An 18,313-nucleotide genomic window follows, 5' to 3' on the forward strand; every position below is an offset into this window, starting at 1 on the left:
TGAAAGGGAAATAGTTGCTCAGTTCCCTAAACACTGGATGCTAGTTTACCCTGCTACCTCATCTGCTGTAGAAACTCAATGCCAGTGCACCTGCGTATGCATTCACACATCTTTTTTTTTTTTTCTCTCCAGGAGACTGATGATCTCTCTGGGAGACAGAGAAGGAGAGAGAGAGAGAGAAGAGAGAGAGAGAGAAGAAGAGAGAGAGAGACAGAGAAGTAGAGAGAGAGAGAGAGAGACAATGAGAGAGAACACGTGTCAGAGGGAAATAGAGACGGAATGCCTTCCACCTGTGTCTTTAGTGCCTTACCTGCTTGAAGGATCTAAAGTCACATGCCTGCATCCCAAGTGAAGGCTGGGAAAACAGGTATCTGGTATTTTTAGCACTTACAAGAGAAACATTTTCTGTCCTTTGCCCAGGCAGTAAAAGGCAGGGGGATTCTTCAAACTCAAAAAAGGGTAAATATATTGGGCAGCCTTTCAAAGTGACCACTAAGGAGTATTTTCAAATTCAAAGAAATCATTGTCCACTTTTAACATAAAATTGATTCAAATAAGGCATAACTAATTTTAATATATTTTTCAAAATAAGAACAGCAATATTTGATTGATTATATGGTAATACAAAACTAGCTTCTAAAAAAGGTGGTGAAAGTACAATGATAGCACACCTACTCCATTTATGAATTAATATAAATGAATTATTCAGGGTTTCCTCCTTATGTTTACTTTTTTCTTTCCCATGGTAAATTAATCATATAGATTCAAATAGCACTAGTTTTCTTAAATAAATATTTTCAGATTTAAAAATGTGTTATTGAATTTGGCCTCTTTTAACAACGACCTATTCTTAAGGCTGTGAAAGGTAGAGACTATAAAATTGCTTACAATTTCCAGAGTTATTACGTCTAGCAATATTCCTATACCTATGCTTAGCTGTATCAAAGGAGAAAAAACAAATCACTGTCTTTGTTTTAAGGTTGTATGGTTGAATAGATCTTGAAGTCATTGAATTTAATAAAGTTTATGAGAATATAAAGGCTCAAGGATATAACTGTGGGGTGTTATGCTTTCAAAGATGTGATAATTTTTATAAACTAAAGGAAAGTACCCTGCATCTTAAGTGACTCTTTGAGAATATTTTTCCCCAGAGATTGTTAATTTTCTGAAATGGAGAACATTTCTTTTAGACTTCACCATTACCAGTGGCAGCCTGAAGAGCAATTCACATTTAAATAGCTGTTTCATAGCGTCTCATCCTTTGCCAGCTGCACGATCCTGCAAGACTAATGTGCACCCAGCAAAGAAATTGGTCTTATAACATCACAACGCTAATGTACTTTGAATACCATGCCTCTGATATTTTTATTGAGATGTCGTCAGTTCTTACATGAGCTAGCTAAAAATATAACAGGCAATGGTGGAGAATGAAAGCTGCTTCTGTTAAAATTTTGGACCAGTCTATGATTACTCTAAGATGTATTATTTTTTCAATTTTTTCATTATACCCACATTTTATCCTTCAGAATACAGTAAATACCAGTCAATGTTACACTGCATTAAATGCATACCGTATTATATTTTAGATGACTTTAATGTCAGCATGTTAAAATCACAAGAATTTTGTTTCAAATTATAATTGCTCTGTTACTGCCTTAGACATTTTACAAGGAATAACTGCGTGTAGAACTTACAATATATCCTAAATGCAATATTTTGGAAAGCACAACTATAATTTATAAATGGAAGTTTATTTATTGATTGAACCATACAAGATTGGCTTTTATAGGTAAAATGTCTAGATACTGAAAATTTCATGTAGTTGAACCTACAGAAATTGAGTTGGTTTCAATGTTACTTTCCCTTCAAGATCAATCTTTGCCCTTCCATTTTCCTGAAATTCAATAAAATTTTGAAACCTTGGGAGAGTATAGTGAATACCTGAACTTGTGCCTTAACAAAGTTAGTGAGTTCCTTTATAAGTTGTCTTGATGATACTTATCACAAGTTATTAAAGTTTATTTTGTTGAAAATCCCTTTTGATTAAAAAAAATTATTCAGCTTCATTTTAGTGGTCTAACATTCAGTGAGACCTTTTTTAAGGCATAAATAACCTTACTTTCTGATTGAAGACCTTCATGCACTAATTCTTTTCTCCAAATGTTACTTCTGTCATCCTTGCAAATAGATTTTTTCTCCTGATCCTGCGCTAAATTTTTGCGAATTCCAAACTACTGGACATGCTTTTCTGTTTTGATATTTATACATTGCTTTATACATTTATGGCACTTCTGTTGAATTTCAGTAGTTTGTATCATTGCTTTCATTTCAGCGCCTGAATTCTTGAAGTCTTGTTTCACTTATCTTTGCATATAATACATAGAAAATGTCTTTGCTCATAAGTCATTCAAATAATGTTTAAATTAAATTGAATTCTGAAAAATAGTTTTAAAAAAGGCCTAAAAAACAGTAATCAAAAGAAAGTGATAGATTGGCCTTAAAATAATTAAATGGATATTGTATATTTTCATGTACATAAATAAGTAATATATATAATATATATAATACATAGTATATCTCTACAAATGCATATTTGTATGTATACATACACCTATAATACAGACATATACATATGTGTATATGTGGTGTGTGTATGCATATATATGTATTCGTGCAAAATATTTACATCATTGCTTTGTAATATTTTTGTTGAACTTGAATTGCTATTTTGTTACTACAAACACATAAGCTTCTGCATGTAGTCTTATTAACAATAATAGAAACATAGTCAGATTCTATAGCTTTCCAATTTCTTTCTGCACAATTTCAGCCTTTGCCTCCATTCCCCCCGTTCTTTCAAAACTTTTTCCCTTCCCTGATTCAGTAGGGAAAGTGGCAGATGCTGTTCATTGACTTTTTCTTCTCCTAACTCTGCTGCTTTGGGGACTGAAAGAGTACTTGCAGAGGTACCATTACTTTCAATGGCAAAAACACAATTAGTTTTGCACCAACCTTACATATTGCCTGGGCAGTGCAGTGCACATCACGGGGTCTGTTTTTGTCTCCTTTAGTAAGCCGTTGAGCAGACATCTGTTAGCTCCTTACCATGCTTATTAGATTATGGAGATTCCAATGATTATTGTTCCAAATTAGCTGAAATTCTAAAAATTGGAATTCCCATGTGTATTCTGTTACATAATTTCTCCAAATTTGTTGATAATTTAGCAGTTCTAAGTGGAGCTGCCTGTAAGTTCACTCAGTGAACACTAATCAAGTGCTTATGTGCAAGACACTGTAAGTAGTAAGCACTTTTTAGATGAATTCTATGAATGAGCTTGTCCATTCCTATAGCTTCACCTACCACAGTGATAGTGATGACTCTTACATTTGTGTATTTAAGTTGGATCTCTCTCCTGAACTTCAAATCCTCCTACCAAATGTTTTTGGACTATTCCACTTGATATTCTAGAAAGGAAGGAGAGAGTTCACAGTGAGTGTGTAACTCCTTTCCTTTCATCTCTAGGTGCAAGAAGTAGTAACGATATTGACTATTTGTCCTTCTAGAAATGTCCATTGTCAACATTGCTTATTGTTAAAACACCTGGGCAGGGCACAGTGGTTCACACCTGTAATCCCAGCACCTTGGGAGGCCGAGGCAGGTGGATCACCTGAGGTTGGGAGTTCGAGACCACTCTGACCAACATGGAGAAACCCCATCTCTACTAAAAATACAAAATTAGCCAGGCATGGTAGCATATGCCTGTAATCCCAGCTACTTGGGAGGCCAAAGCAGGAGAATCACTTAAACTCGGGAGGCGGAGGTTGTGGTGAGCCGAGACAGTGTAATTGCACTCCAGCCTGGGCAACAAGAGTGAAACTGTCAAACAAACAACAGCAAAACAAAACAGAAAAAAAATAGAACTTGTGAGATATAACTAACTTGTCAATGGAAGTTACTTATGCAGTATTTTCACTCATGAATGACTAACCAAAGCAAAACAAAATGTTATAAAAGAAATTATATCCCCCCTAAAATTTATATGTTGAAGACATAACCCCTACTCTGAGTGTGTTTGGAGATAAGGCCTTTAAAGAGGAAATGAAGGTTAAATGAAGTTGTCTATGTTGAGGCCCTAATCAAATGTGACTGGTGTTTTTTATAAGAAGAAGAGGAAGAGACCCCAGGCTTGTGCACATACAGAAGAAAAGCCATGTGAAGACACATCAGGAAGGCAGCCATCTACAAGCTAAGCAGAGAGGCCTCAGGAGAAGCCAAAGCTTCAAATAGCTTGATCTTGAACTTCCAGACTCCACCAACGTGAGAAAATAAATTACTGTTGTTTAAGCCTCCAGTCTGTGGCATTTTGTTATGGCAGCCCTAGAAAACTAATAACTAAGAAAACCTGAACCCAAGCAATGTTCTCTGGACCAGCTGGATCTCATAGACATACTGTCAGTGCCCTTCTGTTACTCCAATACCAATGCATGCCCATGAAAGACAACAGCATTAGGGACCTGCCTCTGACAGGGCCTGGGCTCCTTCAAAGATGAATATTGCATTTGTGCCTGGGTTTTGCTTATACCCATTGTGAATCATTAGTACAATTTAGTGTTTGATAGTGTCTATGAGTCCTAGGAATCTGCCTTAACAAGTTAACTCTTTGTTATATTTCAAGATGTGTCCTACAAGCATTTAAAAGTTAACATATTTAAAACTGAAGCCATCATTTCAGACCTGCAAACATACATCTCAATAAATAGCTCTGTGTTACTTTCTGGGGCTGCTGTAGTGAAGTCGGCATCTGGGCTGTAATAAACTGGGTAGCTTAAAGAACAGAAATTTATGCTTACAGTCCTGGATCCTAGAAGTACTAAATTAAGCTGTAAACAGGGTGTTAATCTCTGAAGACTCTAGTGTAAAATCAGTTCCATACCTCTCTCTCAGCTTCTAGTGCTGCTGGCAATCCTTGGTCTTCTTTGACTTGTAGATACATCACTACAATTTCTACCTACATTGTCGCATAGTGTTCTTTCTATCCTTATGTCTCTTCTTTTCTCCTAAGAACACCAGTCATAAGGGATTAAGTACCCACTCTATTCCAATATAACCTCATGTTAACTTGACTATAGCTGCAAAAGCCCTACTTTCAAATAAGATAAACATTTCACAGGTTGCCTTACACTCACAGGTACCAGGGATTAGAATTTGAACCTATTTTTGGGGGAGGACACAGTTTAAGACATAATCCTCAAATCCTGTTACTTCTGTTTCTTAATTTTTCTTTAAAGAAGAAGGGGAACATAAAGAGCAAATTATTCAACAATTTACCCACTCATACAACAGATATTTATTCTGCATCTAGTTTGTTGGGCACTGTTTAAGATCCTGATGAGAAGTCTGTGATCAAGACAGATCAGGCTTTTGGTCTTTCCAAGCTAATATCCTAACTGTAACATCTACAATGAACATATAGAAGGAGGATTTTTGATAGGGGCAAGTGCTGTGAAAATATAGACCAGGTAATGGGATATAGAATTACTCTATAGGCAGGAGTAAGGCAAGGATGTTCTTGTTCAGATAAGGAAAGTGAGGAAGACTTCATTGACAAAGGAATATTGAAACTAATCTTGATGGAGAACATTCTGGTGAAGGGCCATTCTAGATAAAAGGAAGAGGAGACAAAAATCTTACAAATTAAATATGTGTCTGGTAAAGTATAAAATGAAATCTCCTGTGACTAAAGCTTAGTGGCCACAGCAGGAGTAGAGCCACATGGTGTCAGACAGAAGTGTTCACATCATGTAAGCCGTAACAACAAGACTAGATTTTACTCTAATTGCAATGGGACACTAGAAAGTGGTTTTAAGCTAAGACTAGTATTTATGTTTTAGAAAACTCCCCCTGCCTGCTAGGTGAAGAATAAAATCTAAGAAAGCAAGAGTGGGAACAGAAATCAGTTTAGAGATTATTTAATCAGTCTAGTAACAGATGATGATGGTTCAGACTACAGGGGTAAGTTGTAGAAGTGGAGATAGTGCAAAGTGATTGGCTTTGCCAACATTTATCAATTATCTGCTGTGTGCCAGGAACATTTTATTTGTGATAAGTTAAATAATGAACATCTAAAGATGTCCCACACCCTAATACCTGGATGCCCACACTCTAATGCCTGGAGCCTTTGAATATGTTATGTAACATGGCAAATGGGACTTGGTAGATGTAATTAAATCATAGGCAGTAAAATAAGGAGGCTATCAGGGGTTATCTGGGCACAACCCAATCACACGAGTCCTTAAAAGTGGTAAACTTTCTCTGGAAATAATAAAAAAGTTGAGATGAGAAAAGTCATAGACAATCAAAATGACAGAGTGACTTGGCCTGCCATTGCTAGAGGAAGGGCTCACGGAAAGTGTGTGAAGGAGTGCAGACAGATTCTAGGAGCAAAGCATGGTCCCCAAGTGACAGTTAGGAAATAGGGACTTCATTGCTACAACTGCAAGGAACTAAATTTTGTCAACAACCTGAGTGAGCTTGGAAGCAGATTCAGCCCCAGAACCTCTGGAAACAAATTTCATCACCTTGATTTTGGCCTTGTGAGATTAGCTGAGGATCCACCTTGTCTACAGTCCACACAGGTGCCTGACATACCCAATGCCTGACTTTTTACAGTCTACCCAGATGCCTGTGAGATATTAAATGGGTGTTGTTTTATGCCACTATGTTGTTGGTAAATTGCTACAGCAACGATAGAAAACTAAGGCCATATCTGTATTTCGCATTCCACATGCAATCCATTCAAGCAGCTGGTCCTTTCTGTTCCCACTGTGTCATAAATCTTGGGTAAGGCGTTACTTATTTTAGACTTTAATTATTACCACAAATGAACAGCGGAAACCTGCCTAAGTTCAATCTTACCTTATGTTCTATCAACCACATTCAGTTAGAATGATTATTATAAAATGCATGTCTGATCAGGACATTCCTTCTTTATTTGCGTGAATAAATCCTTTCTGCCAATGCAACCAATTCAGGCACTCTTTCCTTCAAAGCAGATTGAGTCTACCTTCTCAATGCTTCCATAGCTTCCTATTTAGCATGCTATCTCATCCCCTATTCCTCTATTGATCACTTTCCCTTTTAAAAATTACTGTGTTTTTAATTGCAAAAATAATCCATAAAACAAAATAATTCAGGTCATAAAAAGGTAAAAAATGTTTCTTACATCTTTTCTATCCTCATCTAACCTCATATCTAAAAGAAATAACTTTTAATAGTTACTCTTTTATATATTTTCTATGTACATGTAAATTACAGGGTGATAGCTACAATTTATTTTGTACACATAAATTTCAGGGGGATATATATATGCATATACATGTGTATATACATACATGCTTGTATATTCTTCATAAGAATGTAGAACATTAATTTTGCTTGTAATCTTATTTTTACTAATTTTTACATCAGTTATAGGCTCATTTTTAAATATCCATAAGTTATTTTATTGGTTAAATGTATTTTATTGAATTATCTCTTTTTAAGAATTTTAGGGCCGGGCGCTGTGGCTCACGCCTGTAATCCCAGCACTTTAGGAGGCCGAGGCGGGTGGTCACGAGGTCAGGAGCTCGAGACCATCCTGGCGAACACGGTGAAACCCTGTGTCTACTAGAAATACAAAAAAAATTAGCCGGGCGTGGTGGTGGGCGCCTGTAGTCCCAGCTTCTCGGGAGGCTGAGGCAGGAGAATGGCATGAACCCGGGAGGTGGAGGAGCTTGCAGTGAGCGGAGATCACGCCACTGCACTCCAGCCTTGGCGACAGAGTGAGACTCCGTCTCAAAAAAAACAAAAAGAATTTTAGTATTCCAGATTTTTCTCTAATTAACATGCCTATACTTATATGTGTTTGAGCACTTATGAAAATATATTTGTAAAATAAATACGTAAAATAGTAATCAAAGGGTATGTCATATTAAATTGCCAAATTGCCTTCCAAAAATAGTGTGCCAATTAACATTCTCATCAACTTTGTGTGAGAACTCCTGTTTCTTCACAACCTCAGTAATATGTGAACTTGGGGTTTATTTGTTATGCAGCAATAGAAAGCTGGAAGAACAACAGAGATAATCTATCTATGAGGTGCCATGGTAGGAGTTGCAAACAGATAAAGCAGTGGCAATGGAGAGAGAAACATTCCATAATGATAAAAGAAGAAAGTTTTATAGACTTCACAGGATGCATCTGTCTTCAAATTCAGAGAATGATGAATGGTAAACAACAAGAGTTTGAGGCACATCAATTGGAAATTTATTACCTTGTAGATAGATGATAAAAAGCTGTAGTGTAGAAGGATAGAAAATTATCCATCTGCCTACTGAAAGAATCAGTTTTATGTAAGATTTGTTTTGAAAAGCTTATAGAATAGAGTGCTTTCAATGTTACTTTCATCCTGTACTTCAGCCAGTCAAAATATTAGTCAATGCTGAGAGATTACAGACGTTTTAAGATTCAGAACATTTTTACCATGTGCTCTTAGGAAATTCCTTATGAAAGTGATCCAGCAGTATGGAGTGAAAGTCAGAGGTGGTGGTGGCCCCAATCCAGGAAAACAGAGAACAAGGGTCCAAGAATGGAGTTGGGCCATTGGTTTGCAGAGGCTTAAGTCCAGTTCAGAATTGTGAGGCAGACTCAGGAATAAAAGTCAGATGTTACAATAGACAATAATAAGAAATTTATTATATAGTTAAGACCAATTGCATGAACAAACTACCTGTAACTGGGTACTCCAGATTTAAAAAAAGAGACAAACAACAACAATAACAACAACAAAAAACGTATTTCCCCTGATACAAAACAATTTACTCAAGATCAGATGCTGGCGAGCATCAGTCACGTCGGATTCTCAGCAAGAGACAAAGAAGAGCTGGAAGATATTTGTTATAAAATTAAAAAAATGTACCTTCAATAAAGGATAGTGACTTCAGCAAAAAAGAAAAAGCAAAAGCAACTCCTAACTGTGGAGAAAGGTGTAATTCAGGTAAGAAGCAAACTAATATGTTAGCCTGATTGTAAATAATTGGTGGAGCATACAAAAATTTTTTTGAAGATTTTTAGTTTAAAGTTGCACAAGACTAAAATGTTGGAACTAAAGAGAAGAATACATAATTATAATGTTATAATTAATATAATTACATACTATAAAATTAATTAGTTTAACAATTATAATTAGATACAATTAAAATAATTTATATTGTTCTATTGGTTTTAAACTTGTATACACAACCTAAGAAAACAGTGTGAGGAAACTATGTGACGGAGAAGAACACCAGCAATGGTAACATAAAAGCAAACTTATTTCCAGTAAGATTTGGGAATGACAAGCAAGCAGGGAGAAAGAAGGGTTACAGAACTGATTTGCTCATCTATCCCATCATCAAGGGTAGAGTCAAAAAATATTGTCTCCAATTAATGCAATCAAAAGTAGAAGCCTATACATATTATTTAAAATTATGGTGGCAACTGGTAGAGAAACAATGGTATAATTGGCAGGTAGAGTATTTTGGGAGTGGCAGAAGTGAAATAAATCCTTGTCTTTAACAGCAGGAAGTTAATAGGTTTTACGGGTTGAACATTTCCTAATCTGAAAATCTGTTCATAAATGCTCCATAATCTGTAACTTTTTGAGCGCCAACATGATACCACAAGTGACAAATTCCACACTGGAGCCTGTGTGAGGTGTGGCAGTCAAAGTGCACACATACAACACTGAATTTATTCAGTGTCACCAAAGGAAAAATCAGTTACCTTCAGGTGATGCATATAAGATGTATGAGACATATAGATGAATTTCTTATTCAGACTTGAGTCCCATCTCCCAGAAATCTCATAATATATATGCAGATATTCCAAAATCCCAAACACTTCTGGTCCTAAGCATTCCAGATATGGGACACTCAACCTGTATATATGGAATCATAAATCAGAATGAGCTAGAGAAACATGGTACTAGAAAGTTAAAATCCTTAAAATACAAATTGTGCTGGTAATAATGAAGAGGAAAACATATTGGCCATAAATTCTTCCTCAGGCTAGTAAAAAATATGCAAATGCATATCTATGTGCATACATCTATAGAAGCATGTATAGAATAGACTTCATCAGTATCATGCTTACTCTAATATAATGAATAAAAAGTCTCATAGGATTAAATTGTCCATCACAGAATATTTTTGTATTTATGTCTTTAAGAACTACCTGATCTACTCATCTGACAAAGGGCTAATATCCAGAACCTACAAAGAACTCCAACAAATTTACAAGAAAAAAACAAACAACCCCATCAAAAAGTGGGCAAAGGATATGAACAGACATTTCTCAAAAGAGGACATTCATACAGCCAACAGACATATGAAAAAATGCTCATCATCACTGGCCATCAGAGAAATGCAAATCAAAACCACAATGAGATACCATCTCACACCAGTTAGAATGGCGATCATTAAAAAGTCAGGAAACAACAGGTGCTGGAGAGGATGTGGAGAAATAGGAACACTTTTACACTGTTGGTGGGATTGTAAACTAGTTCAACCATTATGGAAAACAGTATGGCGATTCCTCAAGGATCTAGAACTAGATGTACCATATGACCCAGCCATCCCATTACTGGGGATATACCCAAAGGATTATAAATTATGCTGCTCTAAAGACACATGCACACGTATGTTTATTGCAGCACTATTCACAATAGCAAAGACTTGGAATCAACCCAAATGTCCATCAGTGATAGATTGGATTAAGAAAATGTGGCACATATACACCATGGAATACTATGCAGCCATAAAAAAGGATGAGTTTGCGTCCTTTGTAGGGACATGGATGCAGCTGGAAACCATCATTCTTAGCAAACTATCACAAGAACAGAAAACCAAACACCGCATGTTCTCACTCATAGGTGGGAACTGAACAACGAGATCACTTGGACTCAGGAAGGGGAACATCACACACCGGGGCCTATCATGGGGAGGGGGGAGGGGGGAGGGATTGCATTGGGAGTTATACCTGATGTAAATGACGAGTTGATGGGTGCAGCAGACTAACATGGCACAAGTATACATATGTAACAAACCTGCATGTTATGCACATGTACCCTACAACTTAAAGTATAATAATAATAAATAAATTTAAAAAAAAAAAAATTTAAAAAAAGAGAGATGAAAAGTGTGATATTTTCAAACCATGTAATTGGTTTCTTTCACCTTAAACTCCAAGTTACAGAAGTATTTTGTTGTTTGTTTTGTTTTAAAACTAGACTTGGTGGAATACAGAGCATAAATATTTTAAACAAAATACTAAACTTCTAGAACAGTGGATCACTTAAAACAAAAACCTTAAGATTTTCCTTAGACTGAGTTTTTTATTCTCAAAAAGAAAAGTAAAAGGAAGTTGAATTTTATTTCTAACTGGTGCAGGACAAATGAATAAAATACATTTTGCCTCTGTCTTAAACTTAGTACAGATATGCAATCTCTTTAACACTATGTAAAAATTCAGTCTTTTCTTTCTTTGGTTTCCAAACAACAATGAAATGAAACATTTTCCTTTTATGTGTAATTAATGCAGTTTAATTAAGAGTTATGGAGCATCTTTCCACCTCATGGTGCATCTATGCAGCTGAATTTCTTCAGCATTGGCTTTTTAAATTTGTATAAGGAATAACCATTCCATATCTTAGAAATCTTTGAAATTAGAAGCTGATCTAATAGCATCTCTAATGTAGTCTCTCCTTGAATTTTAAATATAATAAATATGATCTGTTATCTAAAAAAAAAAAAAAAAAAAAAAAAAAAAAAACTCATGTAGAATTTCAAAAATCTGAGTTGTCCAATAGCACAATTTTTGGTCAAAGTTTAAAAATATAGTAAGGCTGTTGAAATAATATTTAAAATACAAACTCATCTAGAACATTATACTGTTTTTTAAAATCAACTGAAAATGGTAACACTTATTTCACAGAATTAAATGATGGGTGACAAAATATTACAAGCTGAACATTTGTATATACATAAAGCGATTTCTTGGAGACGGGACCAAAGTTGAGTGAGAAACTAAAAAGGGAAAAAACATATATTTTTTTGTATAGCCATTAAAATAAATGAAAAATCAAAACTATCTAAAAAACATCAATGTGGGCAGGCTGCTCCCTTCAGAGCATCAGGGCACTCCTATCTCCTCTATGTTTCCCTCTGTCCTGGCCCCTCCTATCTGCACTAAACGGACCTCTCTCTCTGATTATGCCAGCAGCTGTGGTAGCAGAAAATTTCACAAGTAATGTCCTCACATTAAAGAAGAGTGCTACTTTGGTTTTCTGCCACATACGCCTTCAGCTAGAAGATGGCCTTAGGGGAACACATGTGGTTAGGTGAGGAGAGAAAGGAGACACAATTCAGCTGGCCAGAGCATTTGAGCAAACACGGACAGTCAATACAGCAGCAGATGCCACTGCCAGCTTGCCTTGACACATAATTCCCTGCCCTGGAACAATTTCATTGACTTTTACAGTGGAGGGGTCTTTTATGGTTTCTTCAGTGTCTTCGACTTTTGTTACAGGCCAGAGGCAAGATCTAATAAATTGAAAGAGGCAGAAGTGTTGTATTTCACAAAAGATGTCCCTATGTTTTGCAAATTGCAAAATGGAAGAGTGGGTTATTTTAATGAGCTTCACAGTCCCTTGCCTCTCACCATCCATTTTTGTTTAAACATTTAAGGGCATTACAGAGACAACATGATAAATGTCCAAAGGTAGGGAGAAGAAAAAATACAAAGAAAAAGAAATCTGAAGATCTTGAATATAAAGTTAAAGAAGGAATACAGAGATGAAGATTCCCTTTTGTTACTAATCTTTGGTACTAACTTATGATTCAATTGCAAATTGAAAACATCCCTATGTAAGTAAATTTTATGTATTTGTTAAATTAAAAATAGGAGTCGGCTACTTGGCTTTCAAGACTTTCAGATGTATTTCAATTGTATTTATTAGTTAAAATTTTTATACCTTTTTCTGCACATTTTATGAACTCATCAACTTGAAAAATACAGATTATCGTTGCCAGTACTGTATTGACCATTATTTTATTGTATGTTTTTTCCTGTCTCACCCACTAAAATGTCGGCTTCATCAGCCAAAAAACCTTTTCTCCTCTTCTTCAGTCTTGTATCAGCAGTGCCCAGTGGATTAGTGAAAATCCGGTAAATAAATACTTGCTGAACAAATGATAGTCTCTTATATAATGCAGTTCAGATTTCCTTAGAATTAATTGAGACGACTCTCCACTGGATACATTTCATGAGGTATGGCTTTCAGATTATAATACAGTAGCTCAGATACTATTTAATCAGCATACTTGAGAATCTTCTTTATTTTTACAGACCAGTGGTTTTCAAGTATTTCTTTTTGGCAGATATTCTTTCAACTATATTTCATTACGAATTCCAACCTAATAAGGAGAAGAAAACACAGAATTATTGTTTGTAAAGTGAGGTTTATTGATTGGGCTCATTTATTCTTCACCTATTCCTACATAGCAATGCTTGAAAGATCTTTAGAGAAATGAAGGCATTCAAAACATGAAGTTTAAAACCCATGTTTGAGGGATTAACTTTTTCTTCATGAAGCTCGTGCTTTCTGTCTTTAAATTATTAATATATTGACAAATAACATGAAATATGAATTAACTGACATATGGTACATATAAAATAATTTTAAAACATCAGGTTAACATTAAACATTCTAAGAATTCTCCAGTTATTTTACATGCCCTCCATATTTTATTATTTAAAAATAAATGCCTAAAATAGTCTTTTATAAAATGTATATTTGACATTCCATTTCCTGTAGCAATGAGCTAGTTTCGTAGGATCAATTATCTTTATAAATGCTCAAAATATTTTCTTTAATTTTTTAATGGGATTGAAGTGCTTAAAAATAGTGCAGAATAATTGTGCCAGGTTTTGTAGAAAATTATGAACTCAGGTAACAAAAAATGTGAGAGCATCGCAGCTGATTTTGTCTTGAGATCATTTTCTAATACCTCACAATGGAGTTTCAGTTAGGAAAGTAGAAGGGCCCAGAACTATCAAGGTAAGGAGGCTTATAAGAGATCCTTCCCACATTTACTTGAAAATCAGAGGCTATTCAGACTAAGCATGAACCAGAAGTGAACCTTCCCCTCCTCTGTTTCTGCAAACTCATGGCCTGGAGAGAAGGGTCATAAAATAATTCACATACATTAAAAAATATACCATGTTTACAAAATAGAAAGTGGGACATTTGCATTATCTCAATTTTCTCCAAATATGTGTATGGATTTAAAACCAGAATTTCAAGTGTGTGTGTGTGTGTGTGTCAGATCTTGTGTATAACAGTCTATAATCTATATGGAAATGTGAAGCACCAAATATTGTCACAACAGTCTTGGAGAAGTAAAAGTTGGAAGAACTTCATTTAACAGATCAAAACATATTATAAAAAATAGTAATAAAGCTAGTTTAGAATTGTTTCATGGGCAAACACACCAATCGATGAGAATCATAGAGAAACAATATCTTCAATAATTGGCATTTGATTTCTGGCAAATGTATTACTATGGAGTAATATGGAAAACACAATTGTTGCTTTTTATTAAATCATGCTGGGAATATTGGGTATCCAATTAAAATAAAATTTTACATTAAAGACTTAAATGTAATAAAGAAGTTGAAATAATCTGGGAGAAGTTATTTGATCCCTTAAGATAAGGAAGCATCTTAAACCAGCTACAAAATAGTTCTAACCATAAGGAAAAATACTGATAAAATTTACCACTTTAAAATTAGCAATTGCTGTTCATGAAAAGACCTAAGAGTGAAAGGACAGGTGGTGAGATAAGAGCACTATAGATTAGAAAAGCAACCTCTGGTCAGACACGGTGGCTCACACCTGTAATCCCTGCACTTTTGGAGGCCAAGGCAGGTGGATCACGAGGTCAGAAGTTCAAGACCAGCCTGACCAATATGGTGAAACACTGTCTCTGCTAAAAATACAAAAATTAGCCGGGCTTAGTGGTGTGTGTCTGTCATCCTAACTACTCAGGAGGTTGAGGCAGGAGAATGACTTGAACCCAGGAGGCGGAGGTTGCAGTGAGCTGAGATCGTGCCACTGCACTTCAGCCTGGGCGATAGAGGGGGAAAAAAAAAGGCAACCTCCTTGGGTACTATAGTCTCATAAGAGCAGCTCCATGAGTGAAGCACAAGATGAGATTCAGCTCTCACTCACCAGCTTGGCTGGGTGCCCTTGTTTTTGGCATGATACATACCACTGTATGTGATGACCCTTCATATTGCGAGAGAGGGTAGCTGCAATACGTATAACCAATAAAGAACTGGTATCTAGAATATGGAAATAACTCCAAATGTCATTAAGGGAAACAAAAAATTCAATAGAAAAAAATGAGCAAAAATCTTGAATAGGCAAATAAATGAGCAAAGGTTATATATCTCCATAACCGTATTACTAATTTAGAGCAATTAAAATCATAACCACAGTACGATGGTTAATACTGTCAACTTGATTGGATTCAAAGATGCAAAGTATTGATTCTGGGTGTGTCCATGAGGGTGTCGCCACAGGAGTTTAACATTTGAGTCAGTGGGCTGGGAAAGGCAGACCCACCCTTAACCTGGGTTGGCACCACCTAATCAGCTGCCAGCATGGCTGGAATATAAAGCTGATAGAAAGATGTGTAAACATGAGACCGGCGTAGCCTCCCAGCCTACATCTTTCTCCTGTGCTGGATGCTTCCTGCCCTCGTACATCAGACTCCAAGTTCTTCAGTTTTGGTACTTGGACTGGCTGTCCTTCTCCTCAGTTTGCAGATGGCCTTCTGTGGGACCTTGTGATCGTGTGAGTTAATACTCCTTAACAAACTCCCCTTTATTTATGTATCTATCCTATTAGTTCTGTCCCTCTAGAGAACCTTAACACACACAGTGAAATATATTGTGCAATGTAAAGTGTCTGAAAGGTTATGGAACAATGGAGACTTATATACTGCTGAGAGGAGTGAAAACTGGTACAAGAGTGTTGATAAATAATTTTAAGTTATGCATACCTCACTGATGGTGCAGTTTTAATTTAGGTATGGAGTAAGTAGAGTTATATATTTCTGCACATATGAAGACATGTACAAGAATGTTCATGGTAGTATTATTCATAATAGCTGTACTCTGGAACAAACCAAATGTTCAACAGTAGAATGGATAAGAAAATAATGGTACATTTCATTCAGAATTATAGTACATTAATGCAAATGAACATATGGCAGCATGTATAACATAGATAAACTTTAAAAGTCAACCAGTAAAAACACACACGTACAGTCACATGTCATTTAAAGACAGGGATATGTTCTGAGAAATACGTCTTTAGATAAATTCATCACTGTTTCAACATCAGAGTATACTTACACAAACCTAGATGGCATAGCCAATTATACACCTAAGCTATAGGTGTATAATAGGTATAGCCTATTGCTCCTAGGCTACAAATCTGTACAGCAAATTACTGTACCAAATGCTGCAGGCAATTGTAATAAAATGTTATTGGTATATATAAACATAGACAATTCATAGTAAAAATACATACAGTATGATAATCTTATGGGACTACCATCGTGTATGTGATTCATTGTTGAATGAACATTGTTATGTGGTACATGACTGTATTTTATGATTTCAATTACATGAAGTCATCCAAGAGTTAAAACTAAAATATATTGTTTAGGAATACATGCTAAGGTGTTAAACTAAAGAATATCCAAGAAATAATTGAAATAAAACTCAGGAAAGCAATTATATCTGGGTGAGGGAGATATGATGGAGAAATTTCCAAAATGCAGGCAACATTCTATTTTCTTTATTTCTCTAGTATTCACTTTATATCTCTTGTCCATTATTTTTGTCTTGTATGTGCTATGTATTTACTTTGTTTGTATGTTCTTAGTGAATACTTAAAAACTTTTAAATACAATTAATTTTAATTGTATAACACATCACTTACTAATTTATTGAGAGAGGGTGTATTAGTTTTCTAGAGCTGTCATAAGAAAATATTACAAACTGGGTGGCTTAAAACATTAGAAATTTATTCTCCCACATTTCTGGAGACTGGAAATCTAAAATGAAATGTCAAGTGACCCATGCTTTTCCAGAGGGCTCTTAGAGAAGATGCTTTCCTTGCCCCTCCCTCGCTTCTGTTGATGGTTGGCACTCCTCGGCCTTCCTTGGTTTGCTGCGGCATCACTGATCTCTGCGTCTGTCTTTGCAGGGCCGTCTCCCACTTACGTCTGTGTTTCTGTGTCCCAATTTTCCTCCTATGAGGACAGCAGTCATATTGGATTTAAGACCCCCTTTAATTCAGTATAACCTCAGATTAATTTATTATATCTATATAATCCCTATTTCCAAGGAAATTCATATTCTGAGTTTCTGGGAAACATAAATTTAGGGGAGACAATATTCGACCTAGTACAGGGGTATAATGTTTAATACACTCATGGGGTGTACTTACCGCTTCAAAACAGCAATATGAAGTTTCCATTGCCTAGCTACCTCTAAGCCATGGAGTAGCAGAACCTAACGTAAGGGTTGAGATCTCTCCAATCTAAGGGAAAATTCACATTGCTACAGCTAGAGAAAGTCAACATTATCTGTGTGTTTGAGGATGGAGTTTATGGAAATTGTGTCAGATTCTCTATGGAAACTAAGGCAACAGTGACAGGAATTTTTTCACTGAGAATTAGAATCAGAATTATGTTTACCTTTGCATTCCTTGAATCTAGAACAGAGGAGTCCCTTGTTCTGTTAACCAACGATCCTTTCAGAAGAAACACCCTGCTCAAATTTAGATAAACAGTTTTGGGACTGAAAATCTCAAAATGCTTCATGTATCGGTAATAAATTTACAATGTGAAATTTTTGTTGCTATAGCTATCATTTTCCTTATTCATATTAGAGACAGGATTAGACTTCAGAATAATGTGCTTTATTATTAATGTTCATTAAATAATAATTATGAATACATGACTCACATTTATGGATAGTAAATGACATCTTTGAACTTAAATATATTTAAAATAATTGCTTTCTCATGAATAAGTTAAATCATTTTCTTTGAAATTTTTAAAATTACTGTATTCATCCTTACACTACCAGTTTTCCATTTATATCTGAAATGCTACTTCCAAAGTACTTTTAAAATATTAAAATAGAAGATTTCTATTG

General features: G+C 35.5%; 1 long non-coding RNA gene across 1 annotated transcript; it reads right to left on the reverse strand.

The window, feature by feature from the left end:
• Positions 1–13,094: 13,094 nt before the first annotated feature.
• On the reverse strand, positions 13,095–18,018 carry LOC108586245. Its single transcript, XR_001903265.3, has 3 exons — positions 17,601–18,018; positions 16,144–16,258; positions 13,095–13,491 (listed from the first exon to the last, which is right to left on the reverse strand). It is a non-coding gene; the product is annotated as an uncharacterized LOC108586245 (long non-coding RNA).
• Positions 18,019–18,313: the final 295 nt, after the last annotated feature.

Source organism: Papio anubis, chromosome 5 (genome assembly GCF_008728515.1).
Source record: "Papio anubis isolate 15944 chromosome 5, Panubis1.0, whole genome shotgun sequence".
Taxonomy (NCBI): domain Eukaryota; kingdom Metazoa; phylum Chordata; class Mammalia; order Primates; family Cercopithecidae; genus Papio; species Papio anubis.